Below are 18,628 nucleotides of genomic sequence, written 5' to 3' on the forward strand. Positions count from 1 at the left end.
AATTTATTGGGCCCCCTAAATGGGTAACTGGTGAAATTCTCTGGCCTGTGTTACACAGCAGATCAGACTAGATAATCTAATGGGCTCTTTTGACCTTAAACATCTCTGAATTTGAATCTATGAATAAACATTATAGGAGAAAAGTGCTGTTGGGTTGGTACCAAACTCAAGAAACTATTTATTAACCCAAGAATGTAATACCTACTGTATACAGTCAGTGGTGCTAAGTGACACAGAGAGAAGTTGACTGCTAGTCACAGATCAGGAGGTCTCACACAGCCGGATTTATATACAGATTTGGTAAAGATTAGCCACCTTTCTTTACCGAGATTTTTGCAGTTCCAAAACACCCTTTACAAATCGACTGAAGAACAAAGACACACAATGAACTGCTGGGTTATCAAATCCTGGTTACTTTTGCACAGTGCAAACCTGCCTCCATTCCTAAGCGTATCCAATGTCATATAACAAGCAAAAAAGTGGAGATGCTATGACTTGCCTGGAAATGCTTCATCCCCCTTCATTGATTTATTACAAAACAGTTTTTCCTCTTCACTTTGAAGAACTGAATCCTAAGGCTTGCTCAACACACAGTTTTTGTACTGATTTAACTATTTTTGTGTTAGGGCTGTGGGTTTTTTAAATTTTATATATATTTATTTTATTACTGAAATAGTTATGTCAGTACAGCCCTTAGTGTGGATGCAGTTATGACAGTATAAAGGTGCTTTATATTGCTACAGCTTATTCCCCTATAAGCATTGTACCAATGTAACTATACCAGTTTCACAATATAGCTATAGCACCATAAAACTGTGTTTTGACAAGTCCTAAGATAAGCTTTCTTTTTCAAAGAGAGTTAGGTGACCAGACAGCAAGTGTGAAAAATCGGGACAGGGGTGGAGGGTAAAAGGAGCCTATATAAGAAAAAGACCCAAAAATCAGGACTGTCCCTATAGGGTGACCAGATGCCCCAATTTTAGAGTCCAAAGCAGCCATGCCAGTTATTCAGAAAAGACAGTATAGAAGGTCTGTTGCTGAATCTCAAGCAGTCATATTTTAAAAATCCATCCATGTGTGTCTCAGTAATGCCACATCTAGACATTTAAAAAAAGAAGTCTGGTCATGCTGCAACCCATGTTTCAACTGGGGAGCTGATTACAGGGATGTGGTGTAAAGCAGGAGCAAACACTGAACAACAGAGCCCGGAATTTACTGTTCTTTTGTTACTTAGAAATTTTGATTTCCTTTAAGATTTGACAGCAAGATCTATGCTAATAGTCAGGAAATACCAACGAGTTACCCATTGTGAAAGCTAGTAAAATCTCAGTGCTTGGGAAAATATTGGTGAATTAATCATACTGTACAACAATAAAAAAAAACCCACTTCGTAAAACTGCTAGAAATATACTTGTCCAACAGGTGGCTATTAATAGGTTTCATGGACTTGATGTGGCCTTTTGCATATATTCAAGATTGTACAAATGAAGTATGTTAGGGGAGGGAGGGCTAATTCAGATGTATATTCAACTCCTGGTTGGAAAAAGGGAGCACTTGCTTATTGTGAGCACAGTCTACAGAGGGTATTATTAATATTTCATTATAACCTCCTTCCCTATGAGAACAGCAGGTAGTGATGAAGGAGACCTTCACTGCACAACTTCATCTTTCCTCTCCCACAGGAAAAAAATAGAGACCTAGCAAGAAAGCTGCTTTGCTAGCTGGCTCCACAGAGAGCACTACTTGCAGAATCCAGCTGTTCTCTGGAAAATTATAGGGCCATGGAAATGACAAAGCATCCAATTAAGGCAACCCCCAAGGCAACCTGCCCAAGCTGGAGGAGTTGCCAGAAGGCAAACACAGCTTTTGACATCAGATTGTTAGACCAAAGTTCAGGACTGGCACTCCGCACAACTCTTTGCATGCTCTGGGACAGACTGTTTCCCTGGAACGAAATGGAGAACTGAGGGATATAGAGAATCATAAAATCTCTAGGACCTTTATGTTTTTGGGCTCCATTTGGAAAAAAAAAATTCAAGTCAATGTAATGTTTGGAAGGATACCAGACTAGCCATTTTAGGGACAGAAGAGCCAAGATTTTCCAAGGGGACCAGTGATTTTGGGGTGTGGCCATGCCTGGATTACCAAACTGAGACATCTTAAAATGTATCAATTTTCAGAAGTGCTGCACATCTGCCCTCTGAAAACTGGGCTGCTTTATGGTGCCTCAGATTGGAAACTGAAGCCCCTCAAATCACTACATACTTTTGAACATTTTATCCGAGCTCTCTTTTTATCCACAGCACAAATACAGCAATGTGTGGTACCCTCCGCTGTCCCACCAATGGACCTCTGGGCTGACGTAGAGAGCCCAGCTCTAGGGACAAGAAGGGAATCGGTTTGATTCCATTTAATTTTTGTCCGGTCTGCTGATGCTCGGGGGGCAGAGACTGGGGCGACGCGATGCTCAGGGAACTTGGGCGACGTGACGCTCGGGGGGCGGGGACTGGGGCGACCTGACGCTCGAGGGGCGGGCCGATGCGATGCTCGGGGGCGGGGCAGCGCTCTTTGTTTTTGCTTGGGGCGGCAAAAATGTTAGAGCCAACCCTGCCTATGGCACACGTGCTGAAGGCAGCACATGAGCTAATTTTCAGTGGCACTCACACTGTCCAGGTCCTGGCCACCAGTCCAGGGGCTCTGCATTTTAATTTAATTTTAAAAGAAGCTTCTTAAACATTTTAAAAACCTTATTTACTTTGCATACAACAATAGTTTAGTTATATATTATAGACTTTAGAAGGTCTCTTTCTGTAAAACGTTAAAATGTATTACTGGCACGCGAAACCTTAAATTAGAGTGAATAAATGAAGACTCAGCACAGCACTGCTAAAAGGTTGCCGACGGACTGGAGGTTCTAGCACAAGGGTGGAGAACCTCCAGGCCGTCAGCCAAAGCCATCTGGCCCACAGCAAGTCTCCATGCCATGGGCCAAAAGCCCCGAGCCTCGGTGCCCCCACCCCCGTCGGACTGGAGCTGCAAGCGCCGGCTCGCTGGCATGTCCCTGAGGCCCCTAGGCAGAGGGACAATCAGGGAAGCTCCGCATGCTGCCCCTGCCCCCAGTGCCAGCTCCACAGCTCCCATTGGCCGGGAACTGCGGCCTGTCCCCTCCACCTAGGGGCCAGACATGCTGGCTACTTCCGGGAGCAGCGCAGAGCCAGGGCAGGCAGGGAGCCTGCCTTAGCCCCGTTGCACCACTGACTGGGAGCCACCTGAGGTAAGCGCAGCCCGGCCGGAGCCCGCACCCCAAACTCCCTCCCACATCCCAACCCCCGGCCCCAAATCGGAACCCTCTCCCACACCCTAACTCCCTTCCAGTGCCCGCACCCCCTCCTGCACCCCAACCCCCTGTCACAGCCTTGAGCCCGCTCCCACACTTCAAAGCCCTTGGCCCAAGCCCAGAGCCCCCTCCTGCACCCCAAATCCCTCATTCCCAGCCCCACCCCAGAGCCCAGCCTGGAGACCCCTTCCAAGCCTGAAACCCTCATTTCTGGCACCACCCCAGAGCCTGGGGGTAGCCTCGAGCCTCTGCGCGGAGTCACAAGCGCCTGCCTGCCCTGCTGCGGGGGGGAGCCCCAAGCCTCCGTGTCCCCCCGTCCCCCACGGGGCTGTGTGTGGCCCGCGACTGAATTTTTCCTGTGAGTCAATGGCCTGTGATAGAAAAAAGGTTCCCCACCTCTGCTCTAGCATATCGCCCTTTAGCAGGCTCTTTTCTAAGCTAAACAGTCCTTGTCTTTTTAACTTCTCCTCATATGGAATTTGTTCCATACTCCTAATTTTTTTGTTGTTGTTGTTGACCTTCTCTGTACTTTTTCAATTCTAATGTCTGTCTTGAGATGGGGTGACCAGAACTGCATGCAGTATTCAAGGTGTGAGCATGGATTTATATAGTGACATTATGATATTTTCTGTCTTATCTATTCCTTTCCTAATGGTTCCTAACATTCTGTTAGCTTTTTTTGACTGCCACTGCACGTTGAGCAGATGTTTTCAGAGAGCTATCCATAAATGAGGCCATGATCTCTTTGTTGAGTGGTAACAGCTAATTTACACCCTATCATTTTGTATGTATAGTTGGGATTATGTTTCCAGTGTGCATTACTTTGCATTTATCAACATTGCGAACTTTGCCTCACTGTTTTCCCCTTTTTCTAGATCATTTATGACTATGTTGAACAGCATCAGTCTTGGTACAGATTCTCTGGGGACTCTACTGTTTATGTCTATGCTGTGAAAACTGACCATTTATTCCTCCCCTTTGTTTCCTATCTTTTACTGGTCTATGAGAGGACCTTCCCTCTTATATCATGACTGCCTATGTTGCTTAAGAGCCTTTGGCGAGAGACCTTGTTAAAGGCTTTCTGAAAATCCAAGTACACTATATCCACTGGATCACCCGTGAACACATGTTTGTTGACACTCTCAAAGTATTCCAGCAGATGAGTTAGGCATGATTTCCCTTTGCAAAAGCTGTGTTGACTCTTCCCCAACATATGTTAATTTATGTGTCTGATAATTCTGTTCTTTACTAGTTTCAGCTAATATGCCTGGTGCTGAAGTTAGGCTTACCGACCTGTAATTGCCAGGATCACCTCTGGAGCCTTTTTTAAATTCTGTCATTATGTTAGCTTTCCACCAGTCATCTGGTAGAGAGGCTGATTTAAGCAATAGGTTACATACCACAGTTAGTAGTTCTAAAATTTCATATTTGAGTTCCTTCAGAATTCTTGGGTGAATACCATCTGGTCCTGGTGACTTTAATTTATCATTTTTTTTCCAAAAGCACTTCTATTTACACCTCAATCTGGGACCGTTCCTCAGATTTGTCACCTCAAAAGAATGGCTTGGGTGTGGGAATCTCCCTCACATCCTCTGCAGAGAAGACTGATACAAAGAATTCATTTGGCTTCTCTGCAATGGCTTTGTCTTCCTTGAGTGCTTCTTCAGCACCTCGATCATGCAGTGGCCGCATTGATTGTTTGGCAGGCTTCCTGCACCTGATATACTTTTTAAAAAATTGCTGTTAGTTTTTGTGTCCTTTGCTAGTTGCTCTTCAAATTCTTTTTTGGCCTGCCTAATTATACGTTTACACTTGACTCGCCAGAGTTTAAGCTCCTTTCTGTTTTCTTCAGTAGGATTTGACTTCCAATTTTAAAGATGCCTTTTTGTCTCTAACTGCCTCTTTCACTCTGTTGTTTAGCCACGGGGGTGTTTTTTGGTCCTGTTGCTGTTTTTTTATTTGAGGTATACATATAGTTTGAGCCTCTATTATGGTGTTTTTAAAAAGCTTGCAGGCATTTAAGTCTTATGACTGTTCCTTTTAATTTCCGTTTAACTAGCCTCCTCATTTTTGTGTAGTTCCCCTTTTTTAAGTTAAAGGCTATTCTGGTGGGTTTCTTTGGTATTTTCACCCTACAAGAATGTTAATTTATTTCCATTATGATTGCTATTACCGAGCAGTTCAGCTATATTCACCTCTTGGACCAAATCCTGTGCACCACTTAGGACTAAATAAAAAATTGCCTCTTCCCTTGTGGGTTCCAGGACTAGCTGCTCCAAGAAGAAGTCATTAACGGAATCTAGAAATGTTATCTCTGCATCCCATTCTGAGCTGACATGTTCCCAGTCAATATGGGAATAGTTGAAATCCCCCATTATTCCAGGGTTTTCTGTTTTTGCAGCCTCTCTAATCTCCCTGAGCATTTCACAATCACTCTCATCATCCTGGTCAGGTGGTCAGTAGTAAATTCCTATTGCTATATTCTTATTATTCAAGCATGGAATTTCTATCCATGGAGATTCTCTGGTACAGTTTGAGTCATTTAAGATTTTTACTATATTTGACCCTATGCTTTCTTTCACATATAATGCCACTCCCACACGAGTACAACCTACTCTTTCGTTCCTATATGTTTTGTACCCTGGTATTATCATGTCCCATTGATTATTATGGTTCCACCAAGATTCTGTGATGCCTATTATATCAATAGCCTCATTTAATACCAGGAACTCAAGTATTTATACTTCTTGCATTTCTACACTAGCACTTATAAAATTTGTCAATATTTAGCTGTCTGCCTTCATAGAATCATAGAGTCAGAAGGGACCACAAGGGTCATCTAGTCTAATTGAATGAGACTCCTTTCATTTGACTATTTCTCTTTAGCTCCTACCTGTACTTTATCTGCTTCAATCCTCTCCTGTTTAGGATATAGAGAATCCCCATTAATAGATCCTCCCCTAAGGGACATTCTCTGTTTGAACCATGTGCTCCTCTGCACTTGTCAGCTTTCATCCAGCCCTTAGTTTAATAACTCTTCTACAAATGTTTTTAATTTTACATGCCTGCAATCTAATTCTGTTTTGGTTTAGGTTGACCCCAACCCTCCTGTGTAGTCTCCTTCTTGACCAAAAGGTTCTTTAGTTCCTAATAAATCTAAAGCCCTCCTCCCTACACCATCGTCTCATCTACAAATTGAGACCCTGCAGTTCTGCCTGTCTAACTGGCCCTGCTCCTGGAACTGGAAGCATTTCAGGGAATGTTACCATGGAGGTGCTAGACTTTAATCTCTTACCTAGCAGCCCAAAATTGGCCTCCAGGACCTCTCTCCTACTTTTCCCTATGTACCACATTCACTGGTTCCACCCCAGCACCGCATATAAGTCTGTTTAGGTGTCTCGAGAGCTCCACAACCTTCACACCCACCAAGCAATTCACCATGCATTTCTCACAGTCATCACAAACCCAACTATCCATATTTCTAATAATCAAAACCCTTGTTCAAATAATAAAAATAATAGTAATAAAAAAAAACCCAAAACACAAGATGCTGAACATTGGCAAATAAAACTTTTTAAAAGGCCAATAACCCAGCAGAAAACTGATAGGGATTTTTGACGTATGTTGCTCTCTCCTCAAAAAGGGGAGACCCCAGATTTAGAGCCTTTAATAGAAAACACATTTCTATCATGATCAGCTTTTTGAAGTTCAAAAATAGTAGAAAGGGAGAATTTTTTTAAAAGATTAAAAAAAATAGAAAGAAAGATTCATCATCATGCTCTCCAGGCTGATTTCCTCAATAGTTAGTCATCAGGAAATGCTACTCAGGAAATACTTCCTGCATGATCAGCACAAGGAACTTGTGCAATCAGAGAAGAATGGGTACGGAGTCAGTGTTACCAGGCAAGACAATGGGGGAAGCTTGAAAGAGATAGCTCGGAGCAAGTCGAGGTGAGGTATAGAAGGCAAACATTCACGAACAGGAAAATACAATAATGATGGATTATAGCTTTCCGCAGTTCGGAGTGTAACCAGGGCCAGAGTCTGATCTCTGTACACCAGTGTAAATCTGCAGCAACACCACTAATTTCAGTAGTTACTTCAGATTTATGCTGCTTGCTTGTGTTACAGGTAAGCAGCTAGCTCTGTAACTTCAGCTCCTCAGGCTTTACTGGTACGTTCCCCCCAACCTGTCCTGTTTCCTGCTTGAGATGGACCCTAGGTTGTTGCTATAAATCCGTTTTATACCGCAGAATTCCAAGCCGTCTCTGTTCCGCTTGGTTGGCTGCTGCTGTACCTGTTACTCTTCATACAAGCTACAGCTGGGTTAGTTCTCACCTAGTGACGGTCATTTTCAGAGAGTGGCTGAATACCAGCTCCAGATTCTCTGAATCAAGCTGGGGAGAAGCCACTGCTATTTCCTCATCAAGTACAGTAGTCTCTCCAGCCAGGGGCTGAAAAAAAAGGAGAAATACAAATGAATATGAGGATCTCTCTTTTCACTGGGAAACGCTAGTGTTTCCCATTAGCTTTTGCTGAACTGTGGCTACAATGAAGCACTCCATCCTCCAGATAGCCCCTAGGGAACAGGTGGGAAGAAAAATCCATTCCTCTCTACACTGGGAAAGGGTTAGAAAGACAGAACCATGCAGTAATTTAAAGAAAAGAGGAAGGATTAAACAGAAGAATAGTTGCACGTACCATACCATTCACATCACACCTGCAAAAGCCAGGAATCCCCTGTGCAGAGAAAAGTTTAGAAACTAAAAGGAACATTCCTATGGTCTAATTGGCCTTTATGGCACAGTGAAAGGCCTAGCTCTTTTCTCTGGCTCTGCCTTGAGGGGAATTGATTTAATTAGTAGCAATATTTGTTTGTTTATACTACAGTAGCACCCAAAATATGCTGGGTGCTTTATGGACACACAGAAAGGGATAATCCCTCCCTTTAAAATCTTGGAGTCTAAAAATACAGTAAGCTATTTTCAGAAATGACCTGAGCACTGAGGACCCAAAGTCTCACTGAAAGTCAAAGAGACTTAGGATCCTAATGGCCAGATTTTTAAAGGGATTTAGGGGTCTATGGACAGAGATAGGTGCCTATTGGGATTTTCAAAGGTATCTAGGCACCAACTCTCATTGATTTCAATGGGAGTTAGACACCTATGTGCTTTCAAAAGTGCCTCTTTTACTATGTATGCACCAACATCCTTTCAGAGCTCCTCACCCCATGTGAAAAAATGTCTACAAAAACAAGCAAAGAGGATCAGAATAAAGTACTCTCACTGGGGAGTTAATGCAAAAATATAGTAGTTCCTTGCTAACTATGTTGTTTGGTCTTCAGCTAGGCTGAATACTTTTATGTCAACACTTTTCAAGCAAAGTTTTCTAGACAGACTAAACACTGCTGCATATCACAAGCCAGATCAGCAACATGTTCAGTAGGCTTCTGTTCTACGTACGTGTTTAGCAACTCAGTTGTAAAATAATAGTTTGACCACTTCCTGATGTGATGCTTACTTCCTCTGTGTGCAATACACAAAAATACAAAGGCCCAGGTTCAAAGGTGAGTCTAATCAAGTTAGAATTGTTGTAGATGTCCCCAAAAGAAGAATGTGTTAAGAAAAGCAACTAACAAGGTGTAAAACTGTGCAAGGTAAAGACAGGCCTAGCTCTCTGTAAAATACTTCTTTCAGCAACTTGGCATATCAATTACAGCCTCTTACTCTTCCTTATGCTCATTTACATATTGGTAGGTGGTTGTAAATAGCTTGTAGGATCTACACTAATAGGAAGCAGTTCTATACTAACTGAGCACGCGGGCACAGGCGCCGACTTTCCAATGTGCCAGGGGTGTTTGACCCCGGCTCTGCCCCAGGCCCTACCTCACCCTACCCCTTCCCCCAAGCCCCGTCCCACCCCGCCTCTTCCCACCACCCCTTCTCCCAAGTCCCTGCCCCCACCCCGCCTCTTCCCGCCCCATTCCACCCCTTCCCTCGAGCATGCCGCGCCCTCGCTCCTCCCCCGACCAGAGCCTCCTGCGTGGCACAAAACAGCTGATCACGGGTGGGAGGCGTGGGGAGAAAGGGGGAAGCGCTAATTGGCGGGGACCACCAGCAGGCAAGAGGCACTGGGGGGAAGAGGGGAGCTGATAGGGGGGTTGCTGGTGGGTTTTCAGCACCCACCACTTTTTCCCTGTGGGTGCTCCAGACCCAGGGCTCTCACAGAGTCAACACCTATGCATATGGGAGTCTGAGTGTAAGCAAATCCACTTACACTAATTTAAACAGCACATCTTACTTTGACCCAATGACTTGACAAGCATCTTGGTACCCTGTGATCTATCAGAAGACTTAGGCCCAGACCCTCCAAGAGGCTTAGATGCCTAACTCTCATTGAAATCAAGGAAGTTAGGCTCCTAAATACCTTTGAGGATCCAGGCCTCAGAACCTAGACTCTCTTCTCTGCAGGTACCTCTTGGCCTCACTGATATCAGCTCATTTAGAGGAAAAAAGAAAAAGCTTTCAGTGAAAGAACATCATTACCTCTTGTTAGCAAATTGCTGGTGCTTATCAATAAGAGACAGCGAAGATCTTATGGATTTATCATGTCATACCAAATTCCGCATTGACTTTTAATGGCAATAATGCTTAAAAACTATTGCTGTGACAGGCCCATGGTTCATAAGTTAACTGAAAGTGAACATTTCTCAGCCTTTATTTTATCAAGGCAAATAAGATGGGCCTTGATATACCTTCCTAGGGCTTCTTAGTTAATTTTCTTTTCAAGTTGATGGAATCTCTTTAATTGTGACCATAGCTGTCCTGATGAACTAAAGAATGTGGTGGTAGCATGGGGAGAAATGAAGCATCCCTTTTTTTAACTTTATGTTTGCTATTGGAAAAACGTGTTTAAGTGCTTTGCTGGATTGAGACCAAACTGAGCAGCACTTTGTAGGATTGAGCCCTGAACCTGGTCCTTGGCGTTGGATTTTAACCGTCCTAAATTCCGAGGCTAACATTCTGCTTTCAGCTGCATAACTACAAACCCACTGAAGTCAGTGGTGTAGCAAGTGTATATGTGAGAGAATTTGGCCTGCTGTCTGCACAATTCTCCAAAATGAAATTTTGCATTAACTTTCAGCGGCTTCTGTTACACACTTGGAAGATTAAAACAAAAGTTAGTTGACATCATTGCAAGCTGTGTTGATTATAATAAATTTAATTACCTTTTTTGATCAGTACCGTACATTACACTGGCCATACGTCATTCTTACACTTGTGCTGTTTGCATAGGTAATTCTCTAGTAACAGTGGTTGTCATTTCCTGTCTGCCTCAAGCAATGGTACCATTTATACTTTTATATCTCACCAACTGGCCCGTGCGAGCTGGCAACTAAAACACAGCAATTTGAATTCTAAACAAGAGAAAGCATGTGTATTTAACTATCTGCATATTCAGGTCACTCTAGTGCAAAGCTCTCTCACCAGACTGTTTCTAGGACTTTGTCCTGGATAGATAACACACTGAGCAATATCTCACTCTACTCAGCTATAGTGCAACGTACTGTACTCTGGATAGGGTGACCAGACAGCAAATGTGAAAAATCGGGATGGGGGTGGAGGGTAATAGGAGCCTATATAAGAAAAAGACCCAAAAATCGGGACTATCCCTATAAAATCAGGACATCTGCTCACCCTAATCATCCCTTAATGTTTTGGAGGTTTTGCTGAGTAGCATCTGTATAACATTGATCAGCTAACACTTTGAAGGTGGAATGGCTGTGATGTGTGTCACACAGTGTATGTATGTCTGTCAGCTGCTGTACTTTAAGTTCATTTTCCTTATTTTGACTCTTTATCTATATTCCTTCTGATTCTTCTCTTTATCATTTTCTATGTTGAGTTCATTTGTCCAGCCGATGTCTCTCCTTTGTGCCTTTTCGAGTTGTAGGAAGTTCAGCAGCTTCTTTTCACAGGGGTTCACATGAATATTTTATTCATTTGGAGGCATGGGGATTTGTAACCCCTACTTCTTGCTTTTACTTTTGGGCTCTAACTCCTAAAACTCAAAGTCAGACAAAACTATGAGCATGGGAATAGCCTCTTCTGCCCCAGAAAGTACTAGGGCCACTATTATCTTCTGTTGGGGGCAGCCTCCCCACCCACATGTTCCAGAGAAGTCAGTTGGCTTCAGTTCTCCGATATCTTCAGGTGCAGATGGCTGGCCTATTCTCCTCCACTGCAGTGGTTCGCCTGCAGCTCCCCACCCCTCCCATTCCCCTCCACAATCTATAGAAACCATCTGCATAGAAATGAGTGCTTTGCCCACTCCAATTCAGCAGCAGGGAGACTCTAAATGAAGAGGGGAGGCTGATTCATGGCACTCCAGAATAAGAGACTATTCTGTGCCCGGGGCGCCTCTAGACATTTCGCCGCCCCAAGCACGGCGGTATGCCGCGGGGGGGCGCTCTGTCAGTCGCCGGGAGGACGGCAGGCGGCTCCGGTGGACCTCCCGCAGGCGTGCCTGCGGAGTGTCCGCTGGTCCCGCGGCTTTGGTGGACCTCCTGCAGGCACGGAGCCACAGACCCTCCGCAGGCACGTCTGCGGGAAGTCCACCGGTAGCCGCCTGCCGCCCTCCCGGCAACCGGCAGAGCGCCCCCTGCGGCATGCCGCCTCAAGCACGCGCTTGGCTTGCTGGGGCCTGGAGCCGCCCCTGTCTGTGCCTACTGGCCAGTAATGCTTCGTAGCTCCCGATCCTCAGTTTCTAACATTGTCTTCTTTGTTTTCTGTTTCTTCACATCTTAGTTTAAGCAGAGGAACAATCAGCCACTCCCCCAGCAAGTTAGGAAAGCTGGGTACTCTTTCTTCCACAACCGATGTAACTTTCATTCCTGTCAGACTTATAATAGTCTCACAGAATCTTACAGATGGAAAAAACCTGTCACACTGTCAATCCACCCTGTCAGTTCACGATTGTTCCTTATGTTCTATCCCCAAGAATCCATCAGTTCTGAGTAAATTGCAGAGAAATATCAAAGGACTGGACTTAGAACAGGGGTTCTCAGGACAAATTTTTGGTGGCCTCAGAGTGTGGCCACCAACTCTTGCTGATGGCCACTCTCACACTTTTTCCTAAAATACGTAATTAGATTTAGGGAAAACAAATAAATATGCACATAGACACGTCCAAATCATTGTAATTTATTTATTGCTAGCTAGTAAATCTGTTGTGAAAAGTGATATTAACAAATATTTAAGTATCACTTTTCATAGCAGACTTACTCAGTCCCAGCAAGCCTGGGGACAAATTAAGCCCTGGATAGGAGGGCAAAGGGAGGCAGTGGAGGGCTAGAGCCTGATGCCCTGCCACCGGAGGCTGAGGCCTGCTGCTGTGCAGCCAGAGACCGGGACTGGAGCCTGAAGCCCCACAGCTAGAGCCTGATGCCCTGCCACCGGAGGCTGAGGCCTGCTGCTGTGCAGCCAGAGACCGGGACTGGAGCCTGAAGCCCCACAGCTAGAGCCTGCCACCCTAGGGTTGAACCCCAAAGCCTGAGCCCCACCGCCCCTGGATAATGGAGAACCCACTGGGTGCCTACTCCTCCAGCATTGTGCCCCAGATGTCTCCAAAGGATAGAAGGGCCCAACACCTGCTGACGGCCCCAGCAACCAACACCAAGGCAGGGCATCCAGGAGCAAGAGGGCGAGGGAGTGGCAGAGGTGCTTAATGACTTCTTTGTTTCAGTTTTCACCAAGAAGGTTGGTGGCAATTGGACGTCTAACATACTGAATGCTAGTGAAAATGAGGTAGGATGAGAGTCTAAAATAGGGAAAGAACAAGTCAAAAATTACTTAGACAAGTTAGATATCTTCAAATCACCAGGGCCTGATTAAATACATCCTAGAATACTCAAGGAGCTGACTGAGGAGATATCTGAGCCATTAGCAATTATCTTTGAAAAGTCATGGAAGATGGGAGACATTCCAGAAGACTGGAAAAGGGCAAATATAGTGCCCATCTATAAAAAGGGAAATAAGCACAACCCCCTGTCAAGGTTCCTTCCCCACTCTGAATTTTAGGGTACAGATGTGCGGACCTGCATGAGAACCTCTAAGCTTAATTACCAGCTTAGATCTGGTTTGGCTGCCCAAATCATTTAAGAGTTATTTGGGAAACTCTGTCTACCTCCCCCCAGAATATATCCCTCCACCAATTCCCTGGTGAACACTGATCCAAACCCTTGGATCTTAAAACAAGAATAAATTAACCATTCCCCCTCCTTTTCCCCCACCAGTTCCTGGTGAGTCCAGATCCAACCCCCTTGGATCTTAAAACAAGGAAAAATCTATCAGGTTCTTAAAAAAAGAAGGCTTTTAATTAAAGAAAGAAAGGTAAAAAAATCATCTCTGTAAAATCAGTATGGAAAATAACTTTACAGGGTAATCAGATTCAAAGAGCCCTGAGGAATCCCCTCTAGCCGTAGGTTACAGCAAACAGAGGTAAATCCTCTCAGCAAAAAGGAACATTTACAAGTTGAGAAAACAAAGATAAACCTAACACGCCTTGCCTGGCTGTTACTTACAAGTTTGAAATATGAGAGACTGGTTCAGAAAGATTTGGAGAGCCTGGATTGATGTCTGGTCCCTCTTAGTCCCAAGAGCAAACAGCCCCCAAAACAAGGAGCACACAAAGATTCCCCCCACCAAGATTTGAAAGTATCTTGTCCCCTTATTGGTCCTTTGTGTCAGGTGTCAGCCAGGTTACCTGAGCTTCTTAACCCTTTACAGGTAAAAGGATTTTGGTATCTCTGGCTATGAGGGATTTTATAGTATTGTACACAGGAGGGCTGTTCCCTTCCCTTTATAGTTATGACACCCCCCCAGGGAATTACAGACCAGTAAGCTTAACTTCCGTACCTGGAAAGATAATGGAGCAAATAATTAAGCAATCAATTTGCAAATACTTAGAAGATAATAAGGTGATAAATAACAGCATGGATTTTTCAAAAACAATTTATGTCAAACCAACCCGATAGCTTTCTTTGACAAGGTAACACGCCTTGTAGATAGGGGGAAAGTGGTAGATGTGGTATATCTTGGCTTTAGTAAGGCTTTTGATACTGTCTCTCATGACCTTCTCATAAACAAACTAGGGAAATACAATCTAGATGGAGCTACTATAAGATGGGTGCATAACTGGTTGGAAAATCATTCCCAGAGAGTAGTTATCAGTGGTTCACAGTCATGCTGGAAGGGCATTTTGAGTAGGGTCCTGCAGGGATCAGTTCTGGGTCCGGTTCTGTTCAATATCTTCATCAATTATTTAGATAATGGCATAGAGAGTACACTTATAAAGTTTGCAGATGATACCAAGCTGGGAGGGGTTGCAAGTGCTTTGGAGGATAGGATGAAAATTCAAAATGATCTGGACCACTGGAGAAATGGTCTGAAGTAAATAGGATGAAATTCAATAAAGACAAATGCAAAGTACTCCACTTAAGAAGGAATGATCAGTTGCACACATACAAAATGGGAAATGACTGTTTAGGAAGGAGTACTGCAGAAAGGGATATGGAGATCATAGTGGATCACAAGCTAAATATGAGTCAACAGTGTAACACTGTTGAAAAAAAAAGCAATCATTCTGGGATGTATTAGCAGGAGTATTGTAAGCAAGACACAAGAAGTAATTCTTCTGCTCTACTCTGCACTGATTAGGCCTCAACTGGAGTATTGTGTCCAGTTCTGGGCGCCACATTTCAGGAAAGATGTGGGCAAATTGGAGAAAGTCCTGAGAAGAGCAACAAAAATGATTAAAGATCTAGAAAACATGACCTATGAGGGGAGATTGAAAAAAGTGGGTTTGTTTAGTCTGGAAAAGAGAAGACTGAGGGGGGATATGATAACAGTTTTCAAGTATATAAAAGGTTGTTACAAGGAGGAGGGAGAAAAAATGTTCTTCTTAACCTCTCAGGATAGGACGAGAAGCAATGGACTTAAATTGCAGCAAGGGCGGTTTAGGTTGGACATTAGGAAAAACTTCCTAACTGTCAAAGTGGTTAAGCACTGGAATAAATTGCCTAGGGAGGTTGTGGAATCGCCATCATTGGGGATTTTTTAAGAGCAGGTTGGAAAAACACCTGTCAGGGATGATCTAGATAATACTTAGTCCTGCCTTGAGTGCAGGAGACTGGACTAGATGAGCTCTCAAGGTCCCTTCCAGTTCTATGATTCTACTTTGCGCCCCGCCCCCCAGCCCAGGAGGCCGTGGCTGCAGGAAAAGTCCCCAGTGGCTGCAGAAAAAGTCCACGGTGGCCTCATTTGAGAAACGCTGACCTAGAAGATATGACAGTGGCATCCATTTTAATCAAAGTTCAGCTACAGACTCAGGAAGAGGCACTGACTTCCGTTCAAGATTCACTCATTCTTAATCTTTTACAGTTAGTAGTTATTGTGACATTTTATTAAATGTACTATTCAATTGTTTACCTCCTCATGCTAACATGCTGCTACTTTTCCCATTGCCATAAATATCCAGTACAGTGTGAAAGCTGCATTAGTTCAAGAGGGAACCTGTGAATGATGACTATACTACTCTTTACGAAATTAGGTCAGTATTATTACAACTGATCCCTACGAGGCGGGAGGTGTTGGAACAGAATGCCAGTTGAAGCATCTTTCACTAACCAATCCACGTCATATGCAGCTGCATGTTCAGTGTTCTGTGAATAATACAAAGAGCGCCGATACCGTCAATATATGTTACAGGCTAAACTCTACATTACATAAAACATAGTTTCTATTAAGTATATAGGAGAGTATGTTTTCTCATTTGTAAGATGAGTGTCTGGAACGGAACCCTAATCAGCCTAAAAGTAGCATCAAAGGGGAAGACCCTGTCTGTTTGTCCCCTTGACTCCAATGCGGAAAACACACACCTGCATTAATCTGACAAAAGCTGCATCTGGGGCAGCAGTCTTTTCCTTTAATAAAAGAAGAGGAATTATTCCTTTATCAATCAGTACCATGGAATTACACACGCTGGATGCTCAGAATCAAAAGCCAATGCTCACGCCAAGTAAAAAAACAAGGCACAACAAGTGTCAGTTTGGATTATTTTTACTGTAAAAATAATCACATTGGGTTTCCTTCCTAAGAAAAAGAGACAGTGTTATCACACAGAGAATGAATCAAATTGCTCTTGCTTTACACTGGGAAATCTGGAGTTACATTGTATTTACTGTTACTAACTAGTTCACTGCCATCACCCTTTTTATTATGTTTATTGTGGTGTCCACAATGAGCTAGGTACTGGCTGAATGCACAGGAAGACACAGACCTTGCCCTGAAGAGTTTACATAATCAAATAAAACAAGGAACATTAGAAGGGTGGGGCAGAGGGACACATTAAATGCATCTGTTTGTAACATATTGCATATTTTTTATAACAAATGTAAATATCAACTATCTCTGACTGTCTGTGATGGAGTGCTGGGAATCAGCAACTGAACCAGCATGCTGGTCACTTTTTAACCAAGTTGGCCCCATAGGAGAGCCTCAATAAGGAGAGGATTTCCTAATCACCAGATCTGATTGGGGTGGGTAGCTAATGAGCTCATTAACCAGGAAACTGGATAAAAGAGCACAAGAAGGATGTGCTTGTGGGGGCTATCTGGTCCTGATAAAGGAAGTGCTCTGTGTGGTGAGACTAGCCTCATCTCAAAGGGATAGTTAAGCTGAGTGACTCTGTAAAGAGTGTATATACAAATGTCCCTAAAAGCTTCTTGTGAAGGACCTAATCAGCTCTTTTTGAAAATCCAAATGAGTTATATCAACCATTTTGGTTCTGTTAGCTGCTATTTTGCCAACATGCTCAAAGAATTCTGTCTATTTAGAGAGACAACATTTCCCTTTACAGGGATCATGTTGGTTGGTTGCTATCCTATCATGTTCATACAAGCTTTATATTTCCAACCAATTATTGTTTTAACCAATTTATTTGGTAGTGAAGTAAGGCTTGATAGTTTGTAATTCCTATGGTCACTCCAAGCTGATTTTAATACGATATTCCTTTTTGTTGTTGTTGTTAGCAGTTTTGTGAGTTGTTCCTCTTTGTTTTCATAGAGGCAGTGCAGACCTGCTACTCAGCAATTGAGGGCTAAATCACTCTCCCTTTGAATAGATGTTTTTTCCCTCCTTAAGTAACAGTAGCAGTTCCAGGTTCTTATTTTTACCCATGCTAGTCAGAATATAGGCTGCCCATGCTACAATCACCCCCTTCCTTTGCTGTGTAGATGTACACGCAGAATGGCCCCACACCAGTGGGAAACATACTGTACCTGGATGAAGAAAATGGAGAAATAATTAAGAAATGTATTGGTTAGCTTCTGATTTGTTTTGTAAATGGAAAAAGAGCTGCAATGGAGACGAGTGTAATTCCTAAGATAGTTGCTATCCTTTGTTACTGAGCTGATGATGATACCAATGACTGTTAATGTAGAAACTGCATCTACAAACAAAAATATTACTTTACAAATTGTGTGTAACTGTGTATGAGGAACGAGGAGAAAGTAACAACTGCTATTCCTGAGTTAAAGCTTAAACTACTCAACACCTATGTAAAAGGCATAGGCTACTTTCATTTAAATAACTATATATGGATATAAGACCTTGACTTTTGACCCCCAGGTTTGGGAATGCTGGCTTAAATCTACAGTTTTAAAATTAGTGTGGTGTATGGAGTCTGAGAACTCTGTTTGCATGATTGTTGAATCTTTAAAATCTGAGACATAATTTCTGGAGTAGAAGAGTTCAAAAGTCTCTTAATTTGAGTTAGATACCAAACTAGCTATGGCTTTGTTCATCTCAAAAACACAGCCCTTATAGAAAATTAATCCATTTACTTTTGCTGTGTCATGTTCTTATAAACTGTATGCAATCACATCATTTGGTGGCCTTCCTTGTAAAGTCTTTAAAATACCTTACCTTACCTAGATGCATTTTAGAAACTATACTGAAATTCTATCTAGTGTTGTGGCACTAAAAAATCCTCAAGAAACAAGTTCAATTTGAAGCAAAGAACTATAAAACAGCTTCCATACCTGGAGATCCAAGAACGGGCGCCTGTCTTTCTTCTATGACATTTGTAAGCATGGCTTAACTACATTTTTTTATTTGTTTCTTCAGAATTTCAGCAAATTGCTTTACAGATTGCAGCAATAATACTTGCAATGGCTGCACCCATAGAATTCTGTGAAATTGAAAATTCCCAACTGCAAAACTGTGGACAACT

The sequence above is a fragment of the Mauremys mutica genome, chromosome 9, assembly GCF_020497125.1.
Source record: "Mauremys mutica isolate MM-2020 ecotype Southern chromosome 9, ASM2049712v1, whole genome shotgun sequence".
Classification (NCBI taxonomy): domain Eukaryota; kingdom Metazoa; phylum Chordata; order Testudines; family Geoemydidae; genus Mauremys; species Mauremys mutica.